At 37.1% G+C, this 7,247-nt stretch overlaps 1 pseudogene; it reads left to right on the top strand.

Moving 5' to 3' along the window:
• The first annotated feature begins 4,308 nt into the window (after positions 1-4,308).
• LOC102594084 (60S ribosomal protein L37-3-like) lies at positions 4,309-6,164 on the top strand (annotated as a pseudogene).
• Positions 6,165-7,247: the final 1,083 nt, after the last annotated feature.

The following is a 7,247-nucleotide window of genomic DNA, read 5'->3' as shown; positions in this document are numbered from 1 at the left end:
GTAGTTCATTGCCGTCTTGCACCAGCCTTCAGCATCGTCGTGCTCTGGTTCATTGGGCGACATGGTACTACTTCGCGGAGCTATTCAGCGATTCGTCGAATGCTCTTTTTTTCCGCTGACTTGATCCTTTCCTTCAGGGCTCAGCACACTGGAACAAAAGGTGAAGTAGGACCCTTCGGCGACTCACCAAGTGGACTCGGAGATCCTCAGGCCTTTATTTTTTTGTTTTTTTTTGCCTTTTCATTCCTTTTCGTGATATAGTGTCCATGCTTTCCTTCAAACTCCAAATACCTGAAACTTAAAGGTTTTCATCAGATATTGAGATAAAATACGCATTTGAGGACACAATTTCTATTAAAATATAGCCCTAAATAAGTCCAATTTGTGGACTCATCACCATGTTGTCATATATGTCCTTAAGCAAAACAAAGTAGACATACCTTTCATGATAATATTCATAGTTCTAGCACTATTTTCCAATTACTTCATGTAGATGTATGGGGTCCTTATAAGACTCCCACTTATGATAGGAAACAATACTTTGTTACCATTGTAGATGATTAAGTAGGTTTACTTGGGCCTGCTTGATTCAGTCTAAAACTGAAGTGTACTATGTACTCAAAGATTTTTTGTTAATGATAAACACTCAGTTTGGCCTGAAGGTGAAGGTGTTGAGATATGATAATGGGACAGATTTTATGAATTAAAAATGTCATGAGTTGTTTGGTTCTCTTGGCATTGTGCATCAAAGTTCTTATACCTACATACCCCAACAAAATGGAGTGGTAGAAACAAAGCACAGAAACATACTAAACACTATCAGAGCCCTCAGAATCCATGCTAACATTCCTATTTCTTATTGGGGACACTGTGTAAAGGCTGCAGTCTACTTGATAAACATAACACCCTCATTAGTATTGCAGAAGAAATCCCCACATGAAATGCTCTATGGTACTGCACTACAACTGGACCACTTGAAAGAGTTTGGTTGCCTTTGTTTTATATCTATACTTCTTAGGTCTGATAAGTTTGGTGCTAGAGCAAAGAAAGGAGTTTTCATGGGGTATGCAGAAACACAAAAAAGATATAGAGTGCTGAATTTGAAGTCAAATTCGTTCCAGGTCAACAGGGATGTCACATTTATAGAAGACCAGTTTCCTTTCAAGACAAGCTTGACTCCTCAGCATTTTGAAGCAACTGAATCATCTTGGTTGCAGACATTTAGTGTTGATGAACATGTTCCTTTGCCTCATGATGATACAGGAGATATTATGCATGATGCTCCAAATGAATCTACAGATCCACTAGCTGCTGAAGAAGATAGAATACCAAATGAGGCATCAACTGATGAAGCATCTAGTGAAGCTACTCATGCTGTTGTGACCACTGCACCTCTACCTACCAGACCAAACAGGTCTATCAGACCTCCCATTTGGCATAAAGACTATCTGGTTCCCAAATCCTCAAAGCTAGCTTATAAGGATCTTCTTTATCCCATTACCAACTATGCAGCTTATTCAAGGATCAGTCCTTCTTATAAGTCCTTCTTAACTGCACTGTCATCAATATCTGAACCTCATACTTTCAAGGAGGCATTTGAATGTAAAGAATGGATTATGGCTATGCAAGTTGAAATTACTTCCTTAGAGCAAATGGAACTTGGACTGTGGTTGCTCTCCCACCTGGAAAGAAGGCCATTGGGTCAAAATGGGTATATAAAGTTAAGCTTCAAGCTAATGGACATGTTGAAAGGTATAAGGCAAGATTAGTTGCTAAGGGTTATAGTCAACAAGAGGGCCTAGACTACCATGAAACCTTCTCACATGTAGCAAAAATGGTCACAGTTAGAACCACAATTAGTGTGGCAGCCTCTCAAGATTGGCCCTTTTATCAAATGAATGTGCATAATGCATTTTTGCAAGGAGATCTTAATGAGAATGTCTATATGAAAATGCCACAAGGTTTTCAAAAACAAGGGGAATATAAGGTGTGCAAGTTGCTTAAATATTTGTATGGATTAAAGCAAGCATCAAGACAATGGAACCAAAAGCTCACAGAAATTCTTTTAGCTACTGGTTACTCTCATAGTTCATATGATCACTCTCTTTTCACAAAGAGGGATGGACAGGATATAGCTGTAATCCTCATTTATGTAGATGATTTGTTATTAACAGGAAATAGCAGCAAGTTGATACAGGAGCTGAAAGACTCACTTCACAACAAGTTCAAAATGAAAGATCTTGGTGATCTCAAATTCTTTCTAGGCATTGAAATTATAAGGTCCAAGTCTAGTATATTACTCAATCAAAGAAAGTATGCTCTTGAATTGATTGCAGACACTGGTCTTAGTAGTGCAAAACCAGTAAACATACTTTTGGAGGCAAATGTGAAGTTGACTACTGTAGAGTATGATGAATTAATTGGAGATAACACTGATCCTATACACAGGGACATCACAGCCTATCAAAGGCTGGTTGGGAGACTCTTATCTTACCATCATGACCAGACCTGACATTAGCTTTGCAATTCAGGTCCTGTCACAATTCATGCAAGATCCTAAGAAGTCATACTAGGAAGCAGCCATGAGGGTGATTAGATACATCAAGAGCAGTCCTGGTCAAGGCATATTGATGAGCAGTAAGAGGAGCCCGCAACTTGAAGCATTTTGTGATGCAGATTGGGCTGCTTATCCCAACACAAGAAGGTCTGTGACTGGATATCTGGTTAAGCTAGGAGATTCACTCATATCTTGGAAATCAAAGAAGCAACACACAATGAGCAGGAGTTATGCAGAGGCTGAGTACAAGAGCATGGCTGGTGTGGTTGCTGAGGTTACATAGCCAGTTGGTCTGCTGAAAGAACTGGATATGAATATCACTACTCATGTCAAGCTATACTGTGACAGCAAAGCAACACTTCAAATAGCTGTCAATCCCACCTTTCATGAGAGGACCAAGCATATTGAAATTGACTGTCATTTTATATGGGAAATGATCAAGAATGAACTAATACTACCTACATACATTAATACTAAGCAGCAACCAACAGACATACTAACAAAAGACATATGAGTAGCTATTCATCATATGTTGTTATCCAAGCTTGGAGTCTTCAACATATACTCAGAGTAAAGCTTGAGGGGGAATATTGAAGATTCTAGAAGCTACTAGAATCAAGTTAGTTACAAATTTTGTTAGGTTGTTATGTAACCAACTCTATGTAGCGTATGAAAGATGTGATCTGTATGTGGTCTATAAAAGGATGAATTCCTTCATCATTGTAGCTTTAACACTTGATAATAAAAATTATTTTCTTCCGCAACAGAGCTATTCATACATTCATATCCATGGAAGAACAAGCTTCCATGGAAGAACAAGCTTCCATGGATTCAATAGCACAGTAACAAATTCATATGTTCTCTTGAAAAATCAGATTTCAAATCCATAATATTTTGTTTCAATCTAATTTTCTAATTGGGTTTATGAAAATCACACTCATATTTTCTCGTTCTATCGAATTAAATCAGTATACATATGCACAAACAAATAACAAGACCGAGGAGTTCATAAAGCAACTCAAGGGACATTTATTTTCACAGCTAATTCACAAGAAAATTATAAAAATGAAAGAAAATTTTCCCACGGTTCCTCTGCCTCAAAGGTGTTTTTTCTCCATCATCTTCAAAATTTAGCAAATAACTCAACGGATATTAACGAAACTAGAGTATTTTTTGTACCAACTCGATCCATTTTCGATGAAATTGTATTTTGTGGCTAATTTTTATTGGGTTACAAGAAATAAAGGGATTGAGTTCTTGAGATTTGCTTTAGAGATAAAGGTAAAGTATGTTTGGGTTATGTTCGGAAGGTAATTTGGGGATTTCCAACCAAGGAGGGGCATGGATGATAAGTTTTGTAACTATAGGGGTAAGAACAATTTTATTTTAACGGTAAGGGCATAGTCAACCAATAAATCAAAGTTGAAGGGTATTTTTTACCCTTTTTCCTTTAGCTTATACACATACGAATAAATCAAGGGTCATATTTGACCTTGTTCTCTTAGAAAGGAGTTATATTTATCCTTCGTTATACTTTTTGGTTATATTTGCCCTACTATCTAACTTTGGATACATATGTACTATTTGAGCAGTTAAGTTCCACATCACCCCTTTTATTATCCTACGTGACACCTACATGGATACAATCTTCTCTAATTTGATTATTATACTTCACCCTTAATATTATAAACCCAAATCCAGAGTTGAGAAAGCTCAAAATGAGGTTGCTAGGTTTATGCAACTGTAACATAATGGGGAAGGGAATAGAAAACTTTGGTAAGAGGAGGAACAAGACCAACACACTGATACACTCAAATTACATCTCCCTAAAGAAGCATAAGCGATCGTTATCAAGTAAAGAACCCAACTTGGAGGTTGGGGTCGATCCCACGAGGAATATGGTCTAGACTTAAGTTCAGCTTACAATTATATTCGTTTAGTCAACCTATTTCCGAAACAAGTAATTAAAAGGGAGGGATTTGTGAAACAAATTCTGAAAATTATGTGAACAATCAATGAACAATATTCAAACTTTTGTTGTTATCAAGATGAGAGAAAAACTAGGGTGTACGTGTTCCCCATAAGCTCATAACGCGATAATCCTAGTAATAGTAATAATTTCCTAGTGTATTACATGCAAAGTGATAAGTTAGGTATCTCTAATTCCTTGGTCTGGCAACTAGAGAATTTCACCCTGCACCTTGGTCCGGCTACGTGTGTATAATTTACTAACTCTTACCATTACCTCATATTAGACATCACATCGATATATGGCTTAGTTTTCACCCTCGTACCAATCGACATTAGACTATTAAATAGTATCACACTAAATCTATGTTGATAATTCTTTTCTTATTAACTACCTCCTTGGTCCGGCAAGTAGCAACAAGGCGAGTTCTAACGTTTGCAACCGCTAAAAGACTTCTAAACGAAAGAATTATCAATGCATGCAATAACACTATTCAAGAATTACTTAGTTACTATTCATACTTTGTTAATTTACCACAACCCTAGTTGTGGATTTAGTTACCCATAATAGCAAGAACACAATTCATATTTTTAGATGAAGAAATCATGAACTTACGTAATGAGAAGAATAAAACCCAAAATCTCAACTTGAATTTCAAAGTCAAAATCTTCAAAACGAACTTAGGAAATCAAGAATTGCTAAAATTGCAAGTCAATCTCCAAAGCCAAAAACTAGAATAAAAGTAATTAAGTTTAACCCCCAAAAATGAGGTTTACATACCCTATATATAGAAAAATAAGTCCCAACTAAAAAGGAAACAAAATAAGGAAATAGAGTTTCAAGACGCGGTTTCGATCTACAACACTGACTAACGGTCCGTAGGACCCTTCCGTGACTCAAGACTTAGGCATTTTTTCCAACTTCAAAATCTCCATTTCTCAGCTTCAATCAACGGACCAACAGTACGGATCGTGGATCGATCCACGGTCAGTGGGTCCTCCTCCGTAGCTCCATACTTAGAATCTTCAAAATCAGGTACTGGAAACCCCTCTCTGAAGCATTTGACGGACTTGCAAGACGGCCCATAGGTAGACCTACGGTCCGTCGTTTAAGTTCGTGGTTCCACACTTAGTCAAGAATTCCCTAATTTCTTCTTCATGCATTGCCTGCCCATCTACGATCACAACCTATGGAACGTGAATGGACCTACGGTCCGTCAATCACTTTCGTAGAAGCCCTTTTCTGCACAATTCTTCAGTTGTGTCGCATACTTCCACGTCCGAACTTATTTTTTGCAAACATGATAAAAATACATTAATACCAATACAAAATGGCCCTAGACACACACAACTCTTAAGTGAAATATATTTAAAATATCATAAATTCACGGTATATCACACACTACGTGTGAGATGTGGAAGACGGAGTTTCCATCTCCAAAAAGCCATCTTTCTGCTTGTGCTTACCCTGCTACACATAAAAGGACATACAACTGGAGTGTGAAGGCAACTCGCAAAAAGATAACTTGAATTGGCCAAATGAGGTATCTTAATTCGTAACGTCCCTCGCAGGTTCAAGATCAATTTCAGAGAATGTACTGAAGCAGCTCCAAATAAGAAGGCAGCAATTTCTGCTTGAGGCCTTTGAGATAGACATTTGAGAAGCTATTAGTGGTAGCTTCATTTTGATATTTCAAGTGTTGGAGCTAATATAATTGTTGTTTGTGTACAAATTTGCATCACCATATGATTTTTTTAAAATCAATTTCTATGTAAAGTGGTTATAATATTGGAGGTGAGGTATAATAATTAAATTAGAGAAGATTATATCTATGTAGGTGTCACGTGTAAGTGAAAAATTACAAGATAACAAAAAATACAAGATTACAATTATATTGAAAATAAAATGAAAAAATCTCTTCAGGCTGAGGCGCGAATATCTCGCTCTCTTTAAGGAGATTCAAGCCCGTTGCAGCAAATGTTTTTCATCGGTCCAGCAGTAGTCCTCTTGACTTGTCCCCTCCACGATACAACAGTCTAATCACAAAGTGTAACTCAACAAACTCTGGACAAGAGTTGAGTCCAAAGCTCCACAAAAAGAACACCTCCCTTCAACTAATAAGAACTCTCTTTTTTGACTAACTTTTTCCTCTCTATATTTTTCTTGTGTCTCTAAACCAAATGAAGACCACCACTGTTTATACTATAAGAAGTCTTCCTAGCAATGAATTGGAAGAAAATGGGGTATAGTAAATAGTGAAGATAAATGGCGTAGAGATTACATGTGTTACAAAGAATAATGGAGAGAATTAGTAACCTATGCATTAACTCCAAAATGGAGTAATGTAGCACCAATTAATTTTTTCATTATCCCAATTACAACCTGTTGCACAAGAGAAGTCCACCAACAGGCAGAAACTGCAACGACTATGTGGCAAAGTAAAAAAAAATATTCTTAACTTATTAAAATGCCACACTAACATCACGTAAGAGCCATGTAGGATAATAAAAGGGGGTGACGTGGAACTTCACAGCTCAAAGGGTAGATATGAACCCGATGTTGGATGGTAGGGGACTACTAGGGGCAGATATAACCAAAAAGTATAATGAAGGGTAAATATAATATGCTATTGGGGTTTGAACCCGGAACTCCTTCATTCAAATGGACACATATTATCACTAAGCCAAAAACATAAGTTTTGTCAAGGGTGTCCAACTTTAA

This window comes from Solanum tuberosum, unplaced genomic scaffold, assembly GCF_000226075.1.
Source record: "Solanum tuberosum cultivar DM 1-3 516 R44 unplaced genomic scaffold, SolTub_3.0 scf00461, whole genome shotgun sequence".
Lineage (NCBI taxonomy): Eukaryota > Viridiplantae > Streptophyta > Magnoliopsida > Solanales > Solanaceae > Solanum > Solanum tuberosum.
The sequence above is the reverse complement of the archived record's forward strand: the minus strand, read 5'-3'. Positions and strand labels throughout refer to the sequence as shown.